Raw genomic sequence first — 26,366 nt, forward strand, 5'->3', positions numbered from 1 at the left:
AACCATATTTGGAAAGCTATATCCCTTCTGAGAACTAGATTGACAATGTTTTCCTTTCCAAATAAAATGAATGAAAAGATACTGAAGGGCATGCTGCCTACCCCTCCACACGTAGAGACTTGGAACCCCAAATATATAGTTGTGTGCATTGTTCACCTCATAGATTGTTTAGTTTCATTAAATGTCAACCAAGCATCCCAGTTCAGAAAATGTTAATGGATACAGGAGCACATGTGGCTGTGTTGTGCATGAAGGTAATGGAGACAGCAGACATGCATCCATTTTTGTGTGTGCCAATCAATTGTTTCCAATGGGAAATGTACATGTGTAAGACATGTCAGCATCTCAAAATCTGTAAAGGAGCAGATATATGTTATGCTGTGATGCTGGAGTGGGCAAAAACACTTGTTAAATTAAAATGTGATCTGTGATGTGGAATAATTTATATTTCATACTCTTTAGAACACAGCAGGTATGAAAAATAATCCAGTGGTTAAAAGAGGAGAATGATATGACCTTATGTAATTCAATGAAATTTGCTTCCATGTAAGTGTGGATAAGATTGAAGATTTAAGCATTAGTTCAGAATTCAGTGTTGTAGACATACTTGATGTATACCATGAAACCCCCTCCCCCAGTCCCACACATTACTGTCTTTCTGCCTATTTGTAAATGCACATTTACTGTAATGTGTGAAGCTTGAAGGGAGTTTGTGTGGCAAGCACATGAGTGGAATTTTATCTTGTTCTGGTCAAACTCCCCCAGCAAAGAACTGAAATGCTTCGACCACCACACTAATGGTACAGTAAATTGCATTTTCTCATTTGGAACAATGTAATAGATTTCTCTACAGAGTGATTTATCACGCAACAATTAGGAGCCCTGGGGAATTAGATGACCATTTAAAATTTTATCAGCTTGTTTCAATAAACTGTTAATGTGACCCTAATGTTTGGGAAGCACTTTAATATAATCAGATTTTAGTTGTTCAATCTACTGACATTAATGGCTAACTCATTAATCATGGGGATCTCACTGAGACCTTAGAGTCTGTGCTAAGTTCAGAGGACCAGTTCTTGCAAGAACAGAAAAACAACAGGCTGTTTTCCAGTGAGAACAAAAACATATTCTCACTTTCACAGCAAATTTTTTCCCCTTATTTTCCAGCCGTTGACAGGGACACTTAGTAATTCATTAGGGATTGGGGGTGGGGTGTGTGTGATAAAATACCAAACAAAGCCTGTAGTTTTTATTTATATTTTTTATTAAACTTACACCCCACCCTCTCCCGCAAAAAAAACAGGCCCAGGGCGACTCAAACAAAAACAAATTGTACATAAAACACGGTGTTCTGTATGTATTTAGAAGGGTAGTAAGCAAGGGGAGACTTAGGAGCTTGAGTTCCGCACAAAGGATCCTAAACCCTACTCGCCCTATTGGCTAAGCAAACGGATCCTATTGGCCCTAAGCCAGCATGTCCCATTGGTCACTGAGAGGGTATTCCCCCTATCACGGATCAGGGGGGGAGTGGCCGCAGGCGGCAAGGGGGCATATAAGCAGGGCACGTTCAGTGTGTAAGTTAGTTCTGTGCTGAAATCAATAAAGCTGTGTTGTTGAACTCCGTCTCTGATCTCGTGAATCCTTCCCACGCGGACTTAACACACAGTAAAACCAATAAAACCATGATTAAAACCTGCCCCATAAATCAATAAATAGAAAATATATATCAGATGGCGCTAGGGTTGCCAGGTCCCTCTTCACTACCGGTGGGAGTTTTTTGAGGCAGAGCCTGAGGAGGGTGGGGTTTGATGAGGAACTTCAGTGCCATAGAGTCCAATTGCCAAAGTGGCCATTTTCTCCAGGTGAGCTGATCTCTATCGGCTGGAGATCAGTTGTAATAGCAGGAGATCTCCAGCTAGTACCTGGAGGTTGGCCACCCTAGATGGCACACATAATTTGTGACATATCTGCCACAGTAGGGCCTGCCATATTCCAACCCCCATAAGATAATCATTTCAAGAGAGGCGGGTAGGGCAGGGTAGGGATGCCAACATGTGATGGAAAAAGGAACTGTAGCTGGCCTCAACCATAAGCCTGGTGGAATAATTCTGCCTTGCAGGCCCTGCAGAAATCTGTAAGGTCCCGCAGGGCCCTAGTCTCATTATAGAGACTATTCCACCAGACAGGGGCTATGGCAGTGAAAGCCCTGGCCTTGGTTGAGGCCACCTGGACACTCTTTGGACCGGGGACCACCAGCAAATTAGCATTTGATGATGGTTCTCTGGGGAGCATACCAGGATTATGCTCCATCAGTCTTATTCCAGGACCAAACAATTAAACAGATAACTTCTAATGTAATAAGAGTTTGAGTGGCATAAGGCCTCTCGCGAGGCGGGACTTCCGGTTGTAAACCAGAAGTGACGTCCACGCACGTCGGTGCGTCCAAACATTGCCGCACAATCCCAAGCTGTGCCTTAAAAGTCTCCTGCCGGAGGAGAGGTAGGACCTGGCAACCCTACATATCAAGAAAGCACATGAACATCTATTAAAGAACAAAAAACTAGGCCAAGCAGTTATTGCATCAGCAATATAGCCACAGAAATAAAAGACCCAGATGGAAGATATTTGCTAATAAAGTTAAGATCTATGGATGGGAAAGTTCTAACATTGGTTACTATCTATGCGCCAAGCAATGGTAGACCACCATTCTTTGAAAAAATTTTGCAGCTAGACTTGAAGGAACAGGAAGGAGAATTAATTATAATTGGAGACATGAATGGAGTTTTAAATCCTAAAACTGATAGATCTAAGAATCATAAAGACAGATGTCTTCCGAAAAAAGTTTCTGAATATATGGACATTTTACAATTACAAGATGCGTGGAGGAGCAAAACCCCCACCAAAAGAAGCTACACATTTTACTCTGATAGACACGATTCACATTCAAGGATATGTGCTGGATTTCGAAGTCGCTGCAGAGTAATTTGGAGAATGTGGGGATTTTACCGTATTTTCTAATATTATCTTGGTCTTATTCTTGTTTATTCTGTACCCAGAAAGTTGTCCAAAATAGTCTGTTTGATAAGATATTCAATGGACTTTGTGGGATTTTCCAATGTCAAAACCACATCATCTGCATAACATTTAAGTTTAAACTCATCCCCAAGGTTTATCAGTCCCCTGATTTTTTCATCTCTTCTTATTGTTGTTGCTAAAACTTCAAGTGCTATATTGAATAGTAGTGGAGAAAGCGGACAGCCTTGTCTTGTACCTTTGTTGATTGTAAACTTGTCTGTCAATTTCCCATTAATACAAAGTCTTGCATACTGCTTCGAATAAATACTCTCTATCCATTTTAAAAATTTATCACCACAGTTCAGGCCTTGGATAGTTTTCATCAGAAAGTCCCAGTAGATATTGTCAAATGCCTTTTCTGCATCCAGGAAAATAAAAGCAGCTTTGCACTTTTTCTTTTTGACATGTTCTATCGCGTTGATAATGAATTGGACTTTTTCACGCATCTGTCTTCTTGGGATAAAACCGGTCTAATCAGAATGGATAATTTGTCTCATTTTCTTTTTCAGTCTTTCAGCTAAGATGGAAGCAAATATTTTATAGTCTATATTTAATAACGCTATCGGCGTATATGAAGGTGGTAACTCTGGGTCATTTCCTTCTTTAGGGATCAATGTGATGTGTGCTTCTTGCCAGGATTCAGGGCTCTTCCCGCTTATTAAGCAGTATACTATATGCAGAGATTAAATGACATTACAGAAGAGGATATAATATGGGGGACGTAGGTAGTATAAAGTGGAGAAATTAATTATAGCAAAGCCAAAGTAGGGATGATTAGCAAACTAAATGTAGTTATACTTTATAATTATTTGTAATCAGATAACTCAGAGATTGGGTCAATTAGATGTTAGGAACTGTTAAAGAGTATGATTTTTATGTGTGTAAAGTGCCATCAAGTCGCAGCCGACTTATGGCGACCCCTTTTTGGGGGGGTTTTCATGGCAAGAGACTAACAGAGGTGGTTTGCCAGTGCCTTCCTCTGCACAGCAACCCTGGTATTCCTTGGTGGTCTCCCATCCAAATACTAACCAGGTCCGACCCTGCTTAGCTTCTGAGATCTGACGAGATCAGGCTAGCCTAGGCCATCCAGGTCAGGGCTATGATTTTTATATAAGGTTAAATTTACAGTAAGGCCTAAAAGAGTGTTTTGTAAAGGCAATTATTTGCTGATCGCCCTGGAAAAAGGAGTAGACCATATGTGTGTGTGTGTAATTGTTAAATTTGTAATACAATATATATTTTTTAATGAATGAAGAGGCTCTGAAGAAATGTGTAAAAGACCAAGCAGCCAGAATTAAGAAGGAAGAGCAGAGATACCAAGCACGGAAGACACATGTGGAAGAAAAGCTGTGCCAAGCCAATGAAGAGATTGCTCACGTAAGGAGCAAAGGCAAAGTGGAAGTAATGGCCCTGCAGGCTAGCTTGCGCAAGGAACAAGTGAGAGTCCAGTCACTGGAGAAACTTGTTGAGGACAAGGTAAAGGAAAAAAGATGAACTTGCAAACTTGATTTCAAGGGGAGGGGCCGTGGCTCAGTGGTCAGAGCATCTGCTTGGCATGCAGAAGGTCCAGGTTCAATCCCTAGCATCTCCAGTTAAAGAGACTAGGCAACTAGGTGATGTGAAAGACCTCTACCTGAGACCCTGGAGAGCCGCTGCCAGTCTGAGTAGACAATATTGACTTTGATGGACCAAGGGTCTGATTCAGTATAAGGCAGCTTCATGTGTTCATGTGATGGAGAAAAGATAGTAACTCTAAATTTTGTCACAGTTTCAAACTTTGTACGTTCTGTACCTAACTATGAAGAGAGTTCATTTGATCTAGTCTGACTTATTACTATTAGCTTTTTCTAAAATAACATGTGCCGCAAGTAAACTGAAAACCTTGAAAATGTATGTTTTTGCTTTTGTAAATAAAACTTAGCTTCAGCCCCCTCCCCACAATCCATATGCGGTGCATACTAATAACTTTTCTTGGCCCTATAAACTTTACGAACATAACCCCAATGACTACCTGCTGGCATGGCTTTATTAACCATTTCTTGAAGTATATACTTGCATCTCTCTTTTTAAACAGAGCACTTTTATTCCAACAATGGCTAATTTAATACTACACTAGGATATCCAGCTGAAGTCTCCACATGACATATGGCTGTGAAAGCAAGATCACTGTATCAGTATTAAATGTTTATATACAGAGGGACTCTCCTGTAGCTTGACAGCCTCTTGAGCATTCTAATAGAAGCCTCAGATTAGTTTGCGTAAAACTTTGATCCACGAAGTCCTTTTGTGGCTCATAGCATGGATCAGCCCTTTGTCAAGCTGTACTAGAAAGCAGTATTATTCATCAATGCAAGACAAGTTACGTTAGCGGAGAGTTATCTGTTCTAACGTATGTCTCAGACATAACATACCAATGCTTGTTAGAATGGGGAACAGAAAAAAATAACTACTACTGCTAATTCATTGGTAGAATTCCGCAGCATATATACCACTGTTAGAATCATAGAGAAGATTAGCAGGGCCCCTGTGCAAAGACCCGATTGATGCTCCACTGAATTGTGATTAAATGTTCATTTTTGCAACAAAAAAACACATACAAACAACAACAACAACCTGTTGTAAATCATGTATCGCCTACTAAGTTACTTATATTTGAGCATATTATTCTAATTACTGGGATCTATTGTGCATTTCAAGTCTCTCTAATAGCAATGGAAGAATTCATTTTAAAAATTGGCTTTTAGTCACTCTGAGTTTCTATAATGATATTGCAGTCTAAATTATGTAATGCAATATATAAATTATTCACAGTACTGTCAGCATTGGTTAATGCATATTTAGTTCATTTATAAAACCTGTCTGTGAGCTTAATATATTACCCAAGTAACCTATCTAAAAGAAAGTATGCAGTACTAACTAGTCACATGATATTTTGGGGTCAATACAAACAAAGTAAATACTACTCTGTATATTACCAAACATATATGTACTGTGATATTCCTTCCTTCCTTCCTTCACATTATTTATAATCATTTTTCCAAATTGGAGGTTTAGAAATAAATTAATTACTAATTTTTTAAAAAACTGATCTTGGTCCCAAAATAGGCATCTTGAATGTGTTTGCTATATCAGGTAGGAAATCTGGATGACAATGAACACAGTGGAATTTAAATTCGAGGGTAAATCATCTTAACCAGCTGAGAGATTAATTTTCATGGGGAATAGTCCAATCCTGTGCTGAGGTATTCCAGACTGCATAGGATCACACTGTTAGTTACCTCTAAGAATTCTCAAACTTACAGTCATCTTTTCTTTGCATGCCTTTATCAGTCATGAAAGGTAAGGTATCCAATGAACATATAATTGGATATATCTCCTGAAGCACTGTGTCAATATCCAACAAAGAAACAAACTGAAAATGATCTAAGCAATTCAAATAAAATGTCATTTCAGATTAGGTCAGGTGACTTGTGGTGTTCAAAAATGGAAGCATATGTGATAATTTTATCCATGGAATATCCTGAAAACATGCAGGCCTGTGATGGTTCCAGCATCTGGGAGGATAAAACAATAACCAACAGTGCAATCCTGAACAGAAATGTATAGCTCTGGCTAGGACTGTGCTGTTAAATGGCTTTTTTTTTTTTTACTACATCAACCTTTAAATTAGTTCTATGCTATGTCTGAGTTCCACAGGCTGTGCTTTGAGCATAAAAGGAAGCAGCAACTGCAGAAGTTAATGAGAAAATGTATGTGAAGGAAGAGATGGACAGTGCTCTGGGGAGGTAGAGGAATATTAATTTAAGTTGCAATTCTTCCACTATTTCGAGGGGGGGGAAGATCTCCTCTTTAACAGAGGTTTGACTGGGCTTCTTCCAACAGAAGACTGACATGATGTATGACTTCAGTGTAATATATGACAGTTTTAGTGCCCATTATCTGCAGTCCATCATGGAATAATGTGTCACATTAGCAGCTAGTACCTTTCTGGTTTGATTTAGATGACTTCATTTGTAGTTAGTTGACTATTTTGAACTACTTTTGGTCAAATAGCTTCAGGATTGCACTCCTAGCGATTCTCGCTTGTTGCATGAACAGAACAAAGCTTTTTTGTTCACAGGAGCATGGTATTGATTTGATAGAAAGGAAACAGTTGCCAGGTGTTTCTCAGCTGGGAGCTCATGAAAACTTCATTTTTCTGTATTTATTAGAAGCTATAATAACTAACTGTAGAAAAGCTAAACTGGAAGAGCAAAGAACCTGGGATCACACACATTGAACACTGATCTAAATAGGATTGATTGACAATGTGAAGGGAATATAGTGGCAAAGCTTTAATACTCATTAGCTTCCACATGAAGAATATACATAAATCCCTACAAGTCATAGAGAAATGAACTCCATTATATCTCCAAAGAAGTTATCTGATACTTCATAAAACATTTATGTTGGATGAAGAGAACACCTGCTTTAGTAAAACGTGTTCACCCGGGTTACACTTTCCAGTCTTTTTCATTTTATTGATTTAGCTAAACCTTGAAAAGACAGAAGTAATGTTGGTTACGAAAGTGGACATCATTCTCCCCACTTTTGATGGAGTTCAACTGACACTTGCTGACTCAGTTAAAAGCCTTGAGGGTCATGCTGAATCCAGCTTTATTACTGGAGAAGCAAGTTTAATGCAGCTGCAAAGAACCCGTAAGATGCTCCTTTGCCTTCACATTCCTGACCTGGCCACCTGGATCCACGCCACAGAAACATCGAGACCAGACTACTGGAATGCACTGTACATCGGTCTCCCCTCAAAATCAAGCTCAGAAACTTCAACTGGTCCAGCATGCCACAGCTCAACTATTAGTGGGAACTGGACAGAGCATGCATATTACTCCCATTCTGCAGATGCTTCTTTGGTTGCCCATTTGTTACTGAGCTCAGTTTAAGATATTGGCTATCATATATAAAGCCCTTCATGGTCTTGGCCTCTCTTATTTACGGGACCACCTCTTGCCCTATTCTCCACCACATCAACCTCGCTCATGTCAGTATGGGCTTCTGCAGATGCCAACCTGAAAATGGCAAAATCAACAACTGCCCATACACCAACTTTTTCGGTTGTGGCTCCCGCCTTTGGAATGGCCTGCCTGAGGAGGTCAGGAAAACTCCCGCTCTCCTGGCCTTCTGAAAACTATGCAAACCTGAATTATTCAAGAGGGCTTTTCTATGCAGGTAATAAGGCTGCCCAGTACAAAAAGGTTCACAAACTTACTTGGATAAATGATTGGGATTAGTGCTGTATATAGCATATTGAAAGTAGGATCCTATTATGTCATTTCTGTACTACTTAATGTGTCATGTCAATATTTACACTATGCTTTTGTTTCTTTCTGGTGGTTCCAGACTTCTAATCTCTTAATGCATTAGTTATTGAATGCCCCATTTTGTTGATTGTACTGACTCACTATGCACAATCCGCCTTGAGTCCCTATGAGAAAGGTGGACTATAAATAACATAAATAAATTTCCATATATGTTGCACTTGCACTGGGGAATATAAGACTAAAACCATGTAACATGGGGCATTTGGAAATTGGAAAAGTGTTTGAAACAGTAATAATCTGGTTAGCAATACACATGTAAAAAGTAACTTGCCTACTTTTCTTATTTGTTCAGATGTAGATGCTTGAAAATCTGGGACTTCTATGTCTGGATACACATATTTCTGGACATCGTTCTATTGTTGACTTATCATAGCTATTCGCATCCTGATTGTCTTGTCCACACAAGTGAATGATTATAATAGTGCAACGATAATTAACAGAGAAATTAATTTGGAGCATTTTGATCCAATTTTGAAACAACCCCATTGGCAGTTTCCAGGCTCAGTTCAACGTACTGGTTCTGAATAAACTCCGCATTGTTTGTGACCAGGGTGCCTTAAGGCCTGCCTCCATTGTGGTTCCCACTGTCTGAGGTTTACTGATTGGCAAGATGAGACAGGGTCTTCTCAATGGTGGCACCAAAGCTGTGGAAAGTCCAAAGGAAACTTTTTGACTTCAATTAATTTTTATTTTGGGTTGGGCAGATGCTGTATTTTGGTATGGTTTTTAATTATTTTTTGACTTTGTATTTGATTTTAGATTGCATATATGTAAAATTTGGCAAATGCACATGCTTTAAATTTGTTTAACTATGTCTAACTATTTATTGGATGGTCACCCTACTGTTCTATAATAAAATATTTTAAAATATTAACACCTACAAAATATAATGTTTATTATCCCACACTGTGGGCTATTTATTGATACAGAAATGCAAATCTATGCATTTAAGTCTACTGCATCATAAATTTTGTTACACTAAGATGCATTTGTGTTACAGCATATCTTTCAAAATGTTCTTCTTGTAGTTTCAAGCTTTAAAAAGTTTTTTAAAAAGAGTATTCACTTAATGCTCACATATCATGAGAAAAATCTGCCCCACTTCTCAAGAAAATGTTAGAATGTTCAACATTCATGTTCTCAACAAGTAAATAACACATTCTTTGGCTACATTATGACCAGATTATATCTATCAGTTGCTGCTGTGCTCCATGTAAATCTCCAGATTCCCCTGGGAGATGAGAAAATCATTTCAGACTTCAATAACTAACAATCAGTTATTGCTCTGGGCAATAATAAAGCTGAATGCAATTACCTAAAGTGAAGTTAGCAGTGTAACAAATGAAATACAGATTTTTCTCTCTCTTAAAACAAATGTAGCATCTCTTCATCATACACTACTGCATAGCGTAATAGTGGTTTTTAAAAATGCATTGTTTCAACACTATTTGAAGACTGAAATATATGTGATTAAAACTTATAGAAAGTTACTTTTTATATCACTTGCATGATTAGCTCTGGAGAATGAAAGACTATGGGCAATAAAATTGTAGCAGCGAAAACATTCATTCTAGAAAAGTAGACATTTTTAAAGCTATAGAGTTCTGCCCATACCACTTTCCCTTAATCATAAAGGCAACAAAATTTGTAAACAGGCTCATGGAAAAATATGGTCAGGATTCAAAGCATCATCACTCTGTCTAGTAGTAAAGTGGCTGATAAAACCAGGTCATCCACAGACACAGTAGGGTCCTTTACCTACTCAAGGAATTTGCCAAGTATACAGAAGAATATGAGAGCCAGGGTGGTACAGGGGTTAAGAGCGGTGGACTCTAATCTGGAGAACCAGGTTTGATTCCCCACTCCTCCGCATGAGCAGCGGATGCTAATCTGGTGAACTGGGTTGGTTTCACCACTCCTACACATGACGACAGCTGGGTGACCTTGGGCTAGTCACAGCTCTCTTAGTGCTCTCTCAGCCCCACCTACCTCACAAGGTGTCTGTTGTGGGAAGGGGAAGATGATTGCAAGCCAGTTTGATTCTTCCTTAAGTGGTAGAGAAAGTTGGCATATAAAAATCAAGTCTTCTTCTTTGTAAAAGCCCCCCCCCCATCTTGAACCAGTCTCCAGCCAACAGAGTGTTGCATCTGTGCATATACAGAAAAAACATTAACTTCCCCCAACACCACTATACACTGTTGCAAACTGTTCAAAGAAAACATTTTTTCTTATTGGTTGGTGTCTGTCTCTGTAGTATAATGAATGTATCATATAAGCAATTATGTGGTCTAATTTACATTTCCCCTGACCTATGATGAAGTAACTAGGAAAGACAAAATATACAAATAAGACAAGATTAGTTGGATGGTGAGATCACAGGTGTCAACGTTGAGGCAACCCTGATAGTCTCTCATTTCTTAGCACTGCCGCCTCTAATATCAGCAAGTTTGCTCTAGCTGTCCGCAAGTGTGATAATGGGTTGGGAGTCAATAAATCAGTCACTGAACCACATCCCAATATTTCTCAGAACTACATGCTCAATCATTCATGCAGTCTGTAAGTTGTACTATGGAATTATCCTGGTGGCAGTGCAAGACAATTTGTTCAAAAGCACAGGGCAGCCTGAAGCCACAGGGTAAATCAACACTGAAGTAGTTCCAGAAAAACATTAATCTGAGATTCCCCTCACATGTTTTTGAGCATCATTTTCTTGGAAAAACCAACATATGTTCATAAAAGATAAACAGTTAATAATGCAAGATAGTATACATTCCTTAAACAGCGATGCAAGAAAGTTATTTTAAGATAACGAGGTAATGATACTGAACTAGCTATACTTATATAGTACAGAATATTGGGCTTGGACGCCGGAACCACAGATTCAAATCCCTGTTGAGCTATGAAGACCACTAGGAGATCTTGTGAAAATCCATTTCCCTCAGAGTAACCAACTGAGTAACCAGCTAGGTTTTCTTTCTGTTTCTGAAAAATCTTGTGTGCAGTTTTTAACCTTGCCAATTTATTAGTATATTGTGTTTATGCATTGGTAACTTGTTTTGTCAGCTGCCTTGATAAAGAGTTAAGATGGGATATAAATATTTTAAATAAATAAACAAACAAGGCAAAAAGCATTACGCTGAGCTCCTTAGAAGAGTAGGTCACAAATATAAAGAAACAACAAAAGTTATCCCCAAGGTATATACTCTCATATTCTGTTAGGTACATGATGGTTGTAATAATCGAAAGAAATCCTGTTCAGATTTTACAAATTTTTACAAATTTTAGAGATCAGACACTAAACATAAGTAAATAATAATATTACTGCCTCTCACATTTCAACTTGTTTTTCTGGCTCTAAAAAGCAAAAAAGTGTTGCTTTTGCCGGAGTAGTCTCTAGGAAGGTACTTGCTCTTATGTGGAATAAGCAAGTTGTCCATAGCAAGCATGTGTAGGATAAATGGAGTATTAAATTTCCTTGGAATCTAGGAGGAAGGTTAAAACACAATACAACTGATGCAATATTGACTAGGTACAAGGTATAATATAGGTATAATATGAAGGAGACACAGTGCTTCATCAGATCCAATGGTAGCACGCATGATACCCTTTTCATGCAGAAAGTCCTAAGTTCAGTCCTTGGCAACTCCAGTGGAAAAGTATCAGGCCACAGGTGACGTGAAAGGTTTGAGAACTTGAGAGCCACAGTAGACTATACTGAGTTAGATGGGCTGGTAGTTTGACCATGTAAAGCAGATTCATTAGCACATTCATCCCTATTAGGGTTGCTAACTTCCAGGTAACAACCTCTTTGTAACAGTCAATGCAGGTTGCATGTGAAACAGTCCACTATTGGGGATCCAGATACAGACAAAAGTAAAATCAGGCCTGAACTCATCCTGGAGCTCCCATCAATCATGTAAATAAACGTGATGCAACCGTGCTGCTATAGGCTGCACAACTTTCAGCGTGCGTTTGTGTGTCAACATATTTTATGTCAATCCATCACCTTGAGATGGGGAGAAGTGAGGATATAACAGTGATTGTAGAGAATTTCTCTGATTATAACTTTGCCTTCTGGAGTCAACCCTGGCTAAACTATACCTTTGCTACTAATTCTTTCCATTGACATTACAAGGCTTTGAATCTGGCTGTAAATTACAATATTGTAAGTACTGGAAGCAAGAAAGAAGAAAAAGAAAATAAATTAAATGCATCTTCCAGCGACACAAATCTCATGAAGAATTAACTAGGACAAGCACTTATTCTATCTGCTGCACTGACAATCTGAACAATGCAGACAAAAATAATAATTAAAACATAGCTTCATGCTGAGATGAAACTTTCAAGAGTCTCAACTGTGTTGTGCTTATGATTTTTCTGTTTTTGTATTTGGGAGCATAATTATGTCCCTGAAGCAGCAGGAGCTAGTGCTTGTCATCTTCCATTTCCCCCTCCAAAAAAAGATTAATTTCTTTACATAGGAATCCACAAGTTGACGCCAGAGCAATAATAATAATAATAAAAAATGTAAACAAAACCTTTCATTTTTTTTAAAAAAATCCACAATGCATAATTTAATAGCAGTCACATAAATAATGAAAACACCACATATACTTTAGACAATTAAGGGTAAAGCTGAAAGGTAACATTTAATGAAGTATTGACTCACTGTGTCAACCAAATGATGGCAGATATCTATATGGATGATAGCATTTAGCAAAATGCTATAAAATCAATATGGAGAAAGTGTGCGGGAGGGGGGTTAGGCAGAAGAAGTACATTTGGTGGCTCAGAGTCTGAATAATGGAATATGGAGCCGTTTGTCCTTAGCTCACCAACCACAAGAAGAATACGAAACATCAGAATCATCACATAACACAGTGATGCCCATTAGTTAGGGAAAGGCCTTTTTTCAAGCGCCCGCACTTCCTAAAGTAACATGGGCCACCCCCCCCCCCACCCCCAGTGGCCAGAGGGGACCTAGCAACCCTAGATGGGTGACTACAAGCTGTCCCATTTTTGGACATCCGACTTAAGGTTTTGCTCAGTGCTAAACCTTCCTAGTTCTAGGTGCCAGGCTGAATGTTCCACTTTGGCTTTTAACTGGATAGTGTGCGTGTTTTCTTGCGTGTGTGTGTGTGTGTGTGTGTAGCGACGGGCTTTAATGTATAACTGAGTTTTTTTTTTAAAATGCCTTTATGATTGTAAGCTGCCTCATAAACCTGTAAAGGTTGAACATGTAGGATAATAACAAAATAAGTACAGTTTCTGATGGCTGGTTTGCTACTTATATATGTTTTTGCTTTATCTTACACACCAAAGGGTAGTGCTCTAGTCTAGGATAGGTTTGGGAAGAAATTGCCTGCCTCTGAGCATCTGCAGAATGACATTTTGCAGACGCTCCCTTCCTGCCTCTCCTCTCTTCAAATTTCTCTTTGAACAAAATGCAATTTATTTGAAACAGACTCCAAATTCCTTAAAAAGAGGAACAGAAATTGATTTTTGGATTTCAGGGAGAAATTTGGTAGAGAGGAATTAAGAGAATTTCTTTTAACAATGCTAGTGTGCGGGGGGGGGGGAGTCTGTGCCTCCTATATTTGCATATTTATTGACCAGAAAATTATAAAGGAAGTGTGATGGCTGGATAAGGGAATTATAAAGAAAGCTCCCCCTCGCTGGCAGTCTTCAAGAGCAATGGCTAATTGAACACTTGTCAGCGATGCTTTAGGCTGATCCTGCACTGAGCAGGGGGTTAGACTAGATGGCCTGCATGGTCCCTTCCAACTCTATGAATCTATACTATGATCATTGCTTGACCAAGAGCAGACTCATGACCACAAATCTCATTTTAGCTGGGATCTCTCCAGGTTGTCTTCAGCAAGTCTTTATTCCTAGGGATAACAGACAGGGCTGCTGTAAGATTTACAGAATCTATGTATATATTCGGAATGCTCAAAAAGTACTACATTAAGTGCACAGTACTGTTATTACAGACAGCACATCATTATATGGGCATTGTGAATGGATACTGGTGGTAACATATAAGCTGTGTAACTTAAAGACCACGTGAGGGGCATCAGTTGTACGTGTCTGCACAGAGGTACCTTGCGCACATATCCCAATTGATATCCAGCTGATAGAGATCAATTCACCTGGATGAAATGGCCACTTTGGCAATTGGACTCTATGGCATTGAAGTCCCTCCCCTCCCCAAACCCCACCGTCCTCAGGCTCCGACCTGTGGGGAGGGGAAGGTGAATTGTAAGCCGGTTTGAGTCTCCCTGAAGCGGTAGAGATATTGGCTATTACCACACTAGGTATGCCCAGCGATGTATCAAGAGTTTGGAAATGTTATAAAAAACATCGCTTTAAAAGGGTTTTTGGATAACTACGGCTAAAAAATGGTTAGAAGACATCTTCACAGCTAAAGGGGCCAAAGTAGGTGCGAACAGTATTTTTTTTACAACATTTTCAAACTCTTAATACATCGGTGGGAATACATTGAAAGTGCGAACAGAATTTTTTATAACATTTCCAAACTCTTGATACATTGCTGGGAATACATAGAAAGTGCGAACAGTATTTTTTATAACGTTTTCAAACTCTTAATACATCACTGGGAATACATAGAAAGTGCAAACAGTATTTTTTGTAACGTTTTCAAACTCTTAATACTTCGTTGGGAATACACAGAAAGTGTGAACAGTATTTTTTATAACGTTTTCAAACTCTTAATACATCGCTGGGAATACACAGAAAGTGCAAACAGTATTTTTTTATAACGTTTTCAAACTCTTAATACATCGCTGGGAATACACAGAAAGTGCGAACAGTATTTTTTTTATAACGTTTTCAAACTCTTAATACATCACTGGGAATACACAGAAAGTGCAAACAGTATTTTTTATAACGTTTTCAAACTCTTAATACATCGCTGGGAATACACAGAAAGTGCGAACAGTATTTTTTTATAACGTTTTCAAACTCTTAATACGTCGCTGGGAATACACAGAAAGTGCGAACAGTATTTTTTTATAACGTTTTCAAACTCTTACTACATCGCTGGGAATACATAGAAAGTGCGAACAGTATTTTTTATAACATTTTCAAACTCTTATACATCGCTGGGCATACATAGAAAGTGCGAACAGTATTTTTTATAACGTTTTCAAACTCAATACATCGCTGGGAATACATAGAAAGTGCGAACAGTATTTTTTGTAACGTTTTCAAACTCTTAATACATCGCTGGGAATACAAGTGCGGGAACCCCCCTAGTGCGGCGGTAACAGCCAAACCGGCACATCAGAACCAACTCTTCCTTGTATTGCCAGCAACTCCTCCACTTGCTGCACGCCTCCAGTCTCCTCCCCCCCCCGCCCCCATGAAAGAAACGCGCATTATTCTCCACGTTCGAGAGGAGGACTCGGCCCCGCCCCACCCCACCCCACCCCACCCGAAACAGGAAGGGGGAGTTTCTCAGCTTTTGTGACCCGCCCGCAGTTGTTGGAGGAGGAGGCGGAGCCGTGACGCGCTCAGCCTAGTAGGTATCGAGGCGTTGCCCTGCGGGTGGAGGACGCCGGAGAGGAGGGAAGGCATTGACCGCCGCAGCGCCAGCACCACCTTCCCCCCGCGCACGCGCGTCGCCACACCGAAGCGAACCGTCCGCCGTCTTATCCGCGCGGCTGACGAAGGCCAGGCGGCGCGAGGCGTTCTTCGTCCTGCCTGCTTCCTATTGGTGAGGCTGGTCGGAGCCTTTGCGCGATTGGCTGGCGCCCGCTGTCACTCTAAAGTCCGCTTGTGCCTTCCTTTGGCGGGAGGGTGCTTGGGGGTCGTTGGAAAAGTGGCCGGTGTGGCCATATTGCTTGAGGGCAAACGGGGAGGGAAATGCTAAAGGCTTGGGACAGGGAGGAAAAACAGAGGGAACTGATTGCCGGTTAGGCGCTGGAGTTCATTTCTTCTTTGTATCAGCCTTCACTGATGTTGTGCGGGGTCCCCCCACCCCCGTCAAACTCGTTAGAACTAATTTAGGTCGTTTTTTGAAGAACAAATGTCAGCCACACTGGCAGATGCTGGTGTGTTTATATGGCTGGTGATGAACCTATTCCATCAAATTCAAAGATCTCTTGCCCTGATTCCGGGTCTCTGATTCGAGGCATTCCCAATCGGTTGTAGGCTTAGTTTAATAATAGAAAATAGTGGGGAGGAAAGGAAAGTGAGAATAAGTTTTGGGATGGGGGGGTCTGAATTAGATCTCCCTGAAATATGGATCCCCCTGTTGTGCTCCACTTCAGCCGACCAAGTCTAGAACTGATTTATTACCAAAGGTTAAGTTAAAAATTTAAATCACACTAAAAAAAGAAGAAACCTAACACAAATGGATAGATTCCTTCAAATTTTCATAGAAATACATGGAGGCTTGCAAGTTCCAAATAGCTTGCTTTTCTTCCCAATGGGAACCCAAAACAGTTTACAGCTTCTCCCTTCCTCCATTTTATCCTCACAACTGTGTGAAGTACCTTCGGCTGAGAGAATGAGCCTCGTGGCAGAGTATGGATTGGAACCTGGGTCTCCCAGATAGGGTTGCCGACCTCCAGATGGAGCCTGGAGTTCTCCCAGAATGACAACTGATCTCCAGACTACAGGGATCAGTTCCCCTGGAAGAAATGGCCGCTTCAGAGGGTGGACTCTGACATCACATCCCCGCTGTGCTCTCTCTGCTCCCCAAATTTTGCCGCCCCACCCCGGCTCTGTCTCCACCACTCCAGGAATTTCCTAACCCAGTTCCGATACATTATCCACCCTGCCTGGATGCCCCGCCCCCCGCCATGGCCTTCACATCACTAGCCTGAAAGCAAGTTCACCCAGATACAGTAAGTAGTGCCACTCCATCTCTTCCCTTCCCCAAGGTCACTGACTGCGCATCTGTGGCTGACTTTTATATTGCTGGATTTATTCTTGCAAAAACTGGTTTGGGTAGTCAAAAAGTATGCATGTTTGTCAACAGCCAGCCTGGTGGCAGTACTGGAAGATGATACTGGTTTGTGCTGTGAATTTTCAGCTGGATAGCTGTGCAAATTAGAACCTAAAAGCAAAGCAGAGCAAAATGGCTTAAATCTACCATTCACTATCAACCCAATGCCGAGATGAAAGTGTCTGTGTGTAACAGAGAAACAGGAGTATGCTGGTCACAGTGGTTAAGAGCAGGGGTTTGGAGTGGTGGACTCTGATCTGGAGAACCGGGTTTGATTCCCCACTCCTCTACATGAAGCCAGCTGATTGACCTTGGGCAGGGGTCGGCAAACTCATTAGTCAAAAGAGCCAAATATCAACAGTACAACGACTGAGATTTCTTTTGAGAGCCAAATTTCTTAAACTTAAACTATATAGGGAGGTACACTGTTTATTAACTTAATAAACTTTAAAGTTTTAAGTCTTAATTAAATATAGGTACACTGAATAAAACTTGATATCAGACTTAATAGTGATCTTATTTATTGATAAAAATTAAATTGTAAGTCCCTACCATTTCCCCCTCCCCGTCCGGAGTCCTCGTCTGGAGGCCTGGTCTACCGCCATAAAAGCCTTTTGGTAGACCTGGCCTCCGGCTGAGTCTCATTGGGAGGCCAGGTCTACCCATTGGCTTTCTTGGCAGTAGACCTGGCCTCCGGAGGCCCATAGAAGCCAACTGGTAGACCTGGCCTCTGAAGGGGGACTTTTCCCCCTCCTCGGAGTCCAGGTCTACCGCCAAGAAAGCCAGTGGGTAGACATGGCCTCCCAGTGGGACTCAGCCGGAGGCCAGGTCTACCAAAGGAAGCCCACCCCGTCCAACAGCTGATAGGCGGGGTGGGCAGGAACCGCCGAGCCGCCCGCCCAGCAATCGTGCGGCGGGAGGGGAGGCTTTAGCCTCCCAACCATTGAGGGCAAGGGAAAGGGGGACCCGGCCATTCTCCACAGCGGGGGGGGGAGAGACAGCATGCCCGCTCGCCTGCTCTCTCTCGCTCGCTCACTCTCTCAGGCGCACCAGCTCCGCAGCCGGCGTGAGCGGGTGCGAGAGCAGGGGCTCCGAACCAAGTTCAGAGAGCTGCACTCAACGGGCTAAAGAGCCGCATGCGGCTCGGGAGCCGCAGTTTGCAGACCCCTGACCTTGGGCAAGTCACAGCTCTGTTAGAGCTCTCTCAGCCTCACCTACCTCACAGGGTGTCTGTTGTGGGGAGGGAAAGGGCAGGTGATTGTAAGCCGGTTTGATTCTCCCTTAAGTGGTAGAGAAAGCATATAAAAACCAACTCTTCTTCTTAAATACCCAAACTGGTTTTATTAGCTTTACTTATAATGTAAATTGTGAGTGAGGAATGTATGGGTCAAGAGAAGAGCGTGTAATTGGGGGGTGATTTCTAAACTAGGGTAGATGTTTCTGGGTGGCGTCTGTATCCAATTTTCAGATGTTGGAGGTATTGACCACTTTGCATTTATTTGATTGGTTTGCTTTATCTTGTTTGGTCAAACAAACAAAAAAAACCCCAGCTTGTTATTGTTGGCTGAGTTTATTTGATCCTGGGTTAGTTCGCTCTACCTTTTTAAGAATACGCATACGTGAAACCCTCTGTGACCAAGCCATACAGAACTCAGGTCAGTACTGTCAAATAAGAGAGCAGTAAAAATGAAGAGCAGAGCAAAGTAAATGCAACATGTTTCATATTTTATACATGAGAGAAGTCCATCTCTCCTTCAGTGACAGAATAATTTTTGTATTTTGAAATGTTGGTAATGCAAGTGTGTACCATTTAAACAACTCAGAATGAATCTTTAATGATAGATATTATGAATCAATAAGATTCGTTCAGGTAAGCATACAATACCAGTCTTAGTTAGGAATGCCACGTTTATGCTGCTTCAGATTACTTCTGTGGTTTATGGAGGGAGAGTGCTGCAGTGTCTGATCAGGGATTCAGTTACCAAACAATTTGTGAAATGTTTTGGCTGTTCCTCCTTTCTCTTTGCAAAGCAGACGATCCTGGCAAACTGTAAATTGAAACCAGACATGCAGCCATTTTTCAACACATTAGCAGAAATTTTAGTGCTGATGGTCATGAGGCAGTGATAACATTTGCTTCGACGAGGGAGAGGGGTAGCATGAAGTACAGAAGTTCTACACAAACCTCGGCCAATTTTAGTTCTGATCCAAGCTGTAGCATTTGCTGTTTTCATTTTACTGGAGTTTGCAAGCAAAATATGCCAAGTTGTACGTTAGCTCTGTGATGTGGACCAAGAAGAGTAAATCATTAACTTTTACAGTTCTACCCACAGCAGGATTAGAAAATGGGTTTGTGGAATCGGCACCATAATACACTTTCTAAATATGGGAGCTTGGCTGTTGTCATGGGTTATTTGATTCCAGATGCTATAAAACAGAAATGTATTACAAATGAGATAATAACATGTATTGCACCAACTGATCTTTAAAAATGTAGAGGTTGGCTCTTTGCCAGGCTTAGGTATTTGATAGCTTCTGTTTCTTTCAATCCTTTGTTCTCTATGTTACAAATGGCTTTGCAGTGATTGAGAGACTATGGCATCCTATAAACTCCCAGAAATGTTACAGAGAAACAAACACAGCCCAGACATCTAATAAAGTTGACTTGAAAGGCATTTCTCAGTCTCTAGTGCCATGTACATTTCATTGTGGCTGGCTAGGATAGATAAGGTAAAACTTGAGCCCGGCTATAACTATACATTTAGGAAAGTGCCCTAGGCAAAGTAAGGTTTAATATTGTGTCCATTCCTAGAACAAGAGTCTCTACGGCTTACATATCTGGTCTTGGGCAGTATGTTATCCATAATTGCTGAGGATTCTGGGGAATGTTCTAGATTTGACCCTCAGTTGAGAATAGGTGTAGCTGTTGAGCCTCACTGTCATTCCAGGTGAACCGAGAATAGATTCCAGAATGTCTCCATTACACTGTAGGAAAAGATTGGTGATGGTGGCATAGGGTTGCCATGTCCCTCTTTGCCGCTGGTGGGAGGTTTTTGGGGCAGAGCCTGAGGAAGGCGGGGTTAAGGGAGGGGAGGGACTTCAATGCCATAGAGTCCAATTGCCAAAGTGGCTATTTTCTCCAGGGGAACTGATCTCTATCAGCTAGAGATCAGTTGTCATAGCAGGAGATCTCCAACTAGTACCTGAAGGTTGGCAACCCTAGTGGTAATAGCAGGAGATCTCCAGCTACTACCTAGAGGTTGGCAACCCCTATGGTTTCCCCTTTGTGATCTTGTCAGGGAGGAATCCTTGATATGTTTCTGAGGAGTCCCCAGAGTTCTTTCAAAGAATATCTCAAATGCAAGCACATTTTTAAATCTTGCTGTTACCCAAGGAGCTCAGGGTTGTTCTCTCTTCCCATTTTTATTGTCACAACAACCCTGTGTGATGTCAGTCTGAGAGAGAGTGCCTGGCCCCAAAGTGACATGTGCACTTTGCTGTAGGCTGGGGATTTCAATCCATATCCTAGCCTGATATGCTAACCACTGCATTACAATGCACAACCTTGAATAAATAACATCAGATGATGAGTAAATGACATCAGACATTCCTGTAGTCTGAGTAGGATAAAGGCGGTATTAAACTGCAATGCAGTTGTGGCTTCATGGAATGCGCAGAGATTTAAATAGTAAAGTTCTGAACAGAAGCACATGTTACGCAGAAACTTTAATGTAATGATGACCCCCCCTTTTTTTGCTGGGGTAGGAAGTAAGGACAAGGTTGTGGTGCTTACACCTCTTCCCCCTCTGAATCACTCCTCTACTGAGCAGCTTCTTCCTGCAGGGTTTCAAATGGGGCGGGGCCAAGGACAGTGAATGCAGGGAAAGATTACACGTACCCCCGCCCTGCTATCCTTTTTCTATACTCCCAGTTGCACTTTCCCTAAGAAGCTTTTCCATTAAAAAAAAAGGACCATCAGGCTAGGCTACCGCTGCTAATTTTGTGGTTTGTCATTTATATTTAAAATTAAAGGCTGGGTTGTTGTTGCTGCTGCTGTTTTTGCTATATCTCTTTGGAACCCAAAGTAGATTGTCTTTAGTTTGGTTTGGCAGATCACAGTTTTAGTAATGAGACCCTGTTGAGCTTGTTGTGCTTGTAGGGAAGGCCGTGTATTGTTTTCAATAGGATTGTGATGCTTGGAATAAGAGATAATCTTTTAAAATAAGGCACATCTGGCAGCCTGGTCTGTCGTCTGCAGCAAATCCATCAGCCTTGACTTGGAGAGCTGCCATGAGGCAGTGGTGAGCTGAAAAAGCCTTCTCGGGACACACCTGTCTCTCCCATATGCCCCCTTCATATTTAAATGGTTTCTCCAAACATGGCAACAGGCAGGCTTCCATAAATCCATTCACCAGCAGCGAGCGGCCCAGCATAAAGGTTCCTTCTCCCATCTTTTTTCACAAACTTCCGAGAACTTGGGGGAAAAGAGGAGCAGTCATTCTGCTTTCTGCAAAAACCCAGCTGAAAGGCAGAGAAAACATTCTTTCCCTTTAGTTATCTGAAGTTCACAAAGAATTTGGGAGGAGAAGAGGTGGTTTCTCTTTCCAGAAGCAATGAGGCTCAATACTTATCTATTGGAAAACTGCTCTCCATCAACTATTTAGAGCAGAAACGAGTAACTCACTTGCCATGTGGTTAAAAGTGTGCCACACTGGGTTGCCAACTGCCAGTTGGGAAATTCCTGGAGATCTGGAGGTGGAGCCTAGGGAGGGTAGGGTTTGGAGAAGATTTGGGGAGGGATCTCAGTAGTGTCTAGGGCATTAAAGTTCACCCTTCAAAGCAGCCATTTTCTGCAGGGGAACTGATCTCTTTCATCTGAAGATCAGTTGTAATTCCTGGCCCCATCTGGAGGTTGGCAATCCAATACAAGCTTGCTCTGTATACATGGGAAGAAGGTGAGTTGTAAGGTCTCTCCATGTATAATTCAAGTTTTGCCACACCTACTAGATGAAGGGGAAGTGAAGAACATGGCAGTGCCATGTCACTGAATGGCCAGTGGTTTCTTAAGTGGTTAAAGCTGCCATGTGAACAGTTTCTAAATACTGAATACATCTGTTCCTATCCATTCCTCGTCAAAAAAGAGAGGCTAGTTTGAGTATTTCCCCCCTTTTAATTCCTGTGAATAATCACGCTGCCTTCTTCTGGATGCGTATAATTTGGTGCGCTGTGTAATCCATATCTAAATCTTGGCGGCCTTTGATGGTCCCTAGATTGTAATGCTGTAAAAACCGTTATGGTAACAATGCTTTAGAAGCCTTAGCTGATTTTGAGAATGTGAGATCTGTGACCTTCATCATTGGGGCTTTCATTTATATTCTCCCCTTCTGCATTAAAGGAAATAAATGTGAAAGGTGTGTGTATTAAGGATTAAAGAGGGAATTGTCCCATATCTTGTTTTCTGTTGATATCCTTAATCACCAGGGCAGAGGAAATAATTGCCTTCATAAACTTTTGACTTTATACAGAGAATATGCAGAATTTTTTTTTTACATTGTGTAACAGCAGCAGATGCCTGAGCTCTGCCAACGTAGTTTTCAGTAATACTCCACATGGCACAGCTTCTGTATTTCTGCTCAGGCTGTTTACATAATATGATCACCCTGCTGGATCTGTTATCGCCTGGCGTTTATTTCACCAAAGTTGGCCAATGTATAAATCAATGCCATCAGCTCCAGGGGGATCAGAAGATGCAAAACAGGCAATTTCCTCCCCCCCCCCCAGTCTAATTTGTGCTCATGGAATATGTGGCATGAATGGGTCACCCTAAGGTTAAGGGCATAATTGGAATATTCTCTGGCAGTGTGGTTACAGTGAGAGTGACAGAGCCTTGTCCAAAGACGAGGAAAGTTGGGGGTAGAGGAAGTTGCTAACAATCATGGGAAAATAAAACAAATTGCAGTGTGCCCCCGTGGTCTAGTAGTGTGTCATGACCCTAAGCATTTGCAACATTTATTTATATTATTAAACATTTATATCCCGCCTTTTCTCTTGGGTTCAAGGCAGCTTACAATAATAGTTGAAACATCCCCAGCTAAAACATGAGATAAAATAGCAAACCCCAAATCCTTTCTCCCTCTTTCCCTTAAAAGATGTGGCAGCAATACTGATATACTCTTTGTCTGACGTTCTGAGAGGGTGATGCTGCGGCATACACTGAAGAAGAGTTGGTTTTTATATGCCAACTTCCTCTACCATTTAAGGAAGAATCATACCGGCTTACAATCACCTTCCTTTCCCTCCCCACAACAGACACCCTGTGAGGTAGGTGGGGCAGAGAGAGCTCTAAGAGAGCTGTAACTTGCCCAGGTCACCCAGCTGGCTTCATGTGCAGGAGTGGGGAAACAAATCGAGTTCACCAGATTAGCCTCTGCTGCTCATGTGGACGAGTGGGGAATCAGACCCAGTTCTCCAGATCAGAGTCCACCGCTCCAAACCACTGCTCTTAACCACTACACCATGCTGGCTCTCATAGCTGGCTCAATGAGGGCCCATTGTAAATCAGTGTGAAGAACGTTTGGATCCTAAGAAGTGTGAATTCAGTTGTACTAGAGGAAGGCTGCTCCTCTGCTGACCTCCTCCAAGTGCAGCCTTTTGTGCCACCTCCCCAGCTGTGCCCCTGCAGGTCAGTTATCCCCAGAAATAGTATGTATGCAAAATCCATGCCAGAGTGCGTGTAGTTCCCATACATGCAGGACCTCCCAATTGCACAGACAATCCTTCAGCACATAGGTTCACAGACTGGTCATTCATAAATGACTGTCCAGCTTTCCAAAGAAAGATATTCCTATGGAAGTCATCTTGTCCAGAGCCCCACAAAGCCCAGTGCTGGCTCAGCTTTCGGAAGAACATAAGAAACAAAATCCTACGCAGAATTACTCCAGTGTCAGCCATTGATTTCATTAAGCTTAAACTGGAGGAACTGCCTAGGATTGCGCTGATGGAAACCTAGAAATATGCCATTTCCTTTGAAGATGCAAAGCTGGATGCATGGACAGAGTTTGCATTTACAGCAAAATCTGCTTAATACACTACTTGAAAACTTAGGTCGCTGGATTAACCACACATCCCTAGTTTTTCTGTCTTGCAAAGAACTGCCTTTCAGGATTTCATTCTTTTTACTATCAAAAACATTTGTATCAATAATTTAAGCGTCTTCTGTGCTTGAAGAACCAAAATGCATTATACAAGATCCAGTTTAATTTTCATGAAATTTTGTATGCCGGTAGATATTGCTATGTACAGTGGCAGTCCCTTTGGACCTTATTATTCTTATTAATCATTTATATGGGCCCATAAATGTACAAAGCACAGTGCCATGTATTTTATAGCTCTTATATTCATTTTTATTATTTTAGTCATTCACAATATGTTTCTTTTTATTAATGAAAGGGAATGTGTGATCCCTGAGATAATAAGAATAAAGCAATAAATTCCCCCAAAATGTAGAATTAATGGATACTTCATGTGTAGTGAGCTCAATGAGGCTGCACATAAATTACATAACATTTTGTAAAGTGATTTGAGAACTATCCCTGTATTTGTAATGTGGTGGTGGTGGTGCGGGGGAGGACTGCAAAATTAAAGAACCTTGTTGTGTTAAATGTCATTTCTGCATTGTCTTGCACCTCCTCACACCTGACTGGATATTAAGGTTTCACTGGGGTTGATCCAGAACTTGTGGCATGAGAAATGCATAAGTTTAGAAGTATAACCTCAGAAGGCACATTCGCAATATGCTATATTATGGTAGTTCAATCAATTGCAGGCTTTTCATGTTATGATATACAGGCCTGTTAGGAAGAATACGAGGAAGAGGAAGAAGAAGAGGAGTTGGTTTTTATATGCCAACTTTCTCTACCACTTAAGTAGAGATGCCATTTGAGGAAAGTGAGGAAAGTAAGATGACTGGATTAAAAAAGCAAATTTACCACTTGATGCTTAAGAGAGGCCATTTTCTTCTTCATTCTCGATTAGAGTAACTCACCAGAACCAAAATATCTTCAGAAATAGACAACAGACTTCCAATCCCACTGATTAAAATTGGCTCCAACTGATTAATCAGCTAAAACTTCAGTTGATTACCAATTAAAACTTGCAACTCCACTTTTAAATAGTATACAGTTTTAAGCATGTTAGGTGCTATAAAAGGAAATTTATGGGGAAATGTGAACCATGTGACAGCTTTATTTTGTTATGTGCACCTGTGTTGAAAGCCCACTGCCAGCTGCCACTCCCTAACATGTATTCATACGGTAACACAGATACATGTATAAAGTTTACATGTGATTGCATAATTAGGCCGTTCCCTCCTACGCTGTAGCCACAGGTGCACTTTTAAATACTTCCCCATTCTCCAACTCAGAGAAATTTGCAGACAAAATTCCCATTGTAGGAGAGGACCTTGGAGAACTTTGGAGTTTGTTTTGAATATATTTATTCATAAATTTATCCACTGGCAAGGAATCACCTGGTTACAGCAACAGCTGTAGAAGTCCTAGTTTCAAAGCAATAACCAACCCTGCCTTTAGGTCCAACCAACTATGAACTCTTCATGCCAAGTCTAGGACTATAAAAACTGTTTTCCTGTTTTTTTTATTTCCTCTTGTTTACTGGCAGTTCATTTTTTGGCTTCTGCTTCGGGTGCCCATCTTCTGCTGCTGCTGCTGTCAGGAGACTATGTAGCTATTTGTAGTTGATTATGTGATGTCACAGTGCTAACTCAAAATGTAGACAGTGCTTCATAGATCCACATTACCATAGCTGAGTGTTTGAATGGTCTAACACTTTTATCTCCTTTGGCAACCCCCCTCCCCCCGCCAATCTCTAGAAGGATCGATGCTTTTGGAACCAGCAGAAAGCTTTCACAGAAAACCCTCTAA

General features: G+C 41.1%; 1 protein-coding gene across 1 annotated transcript in view; it reads left to right on the plus strand.

Moving 5' to 3' along the window:
- The first annotated feature begins 15,960 nt into the window (after positions 1-15,960).
- TRIQK (triple QxxK/R motif containing) overlaps positions 15,961-26,366 on the plus strand; it is a 40,565-nt gene continuing 30,159 nt past the window's right edge. Inside the window, exon 1 of the mRNA XM_056854746.1 lies at positions 15,961-16,010. The gene's annotated coding sequence lies outside the window, so the exon portion shown is untranslated. The remainder of the gene's footprint in view (positions 16,011-26,366) is intronic.

The sequence above is a fragment of the Euleptes europaea genome, chromosome 8 (assembly GCF_029931775.1).
Source record: "Euleptes europaea isolate rEulEur1 chromosome 8, rEulEur1.hap1, whole genome shotgun sequence".
In the NCBI taxonomy this organism is placed as follows: domain Eukaryota; kingdom Metazoa; phylum Chordata; class Lepidosauria; order Squamata; family Sphaerodactylidae; genus Euleptes; species Euleptes europaea.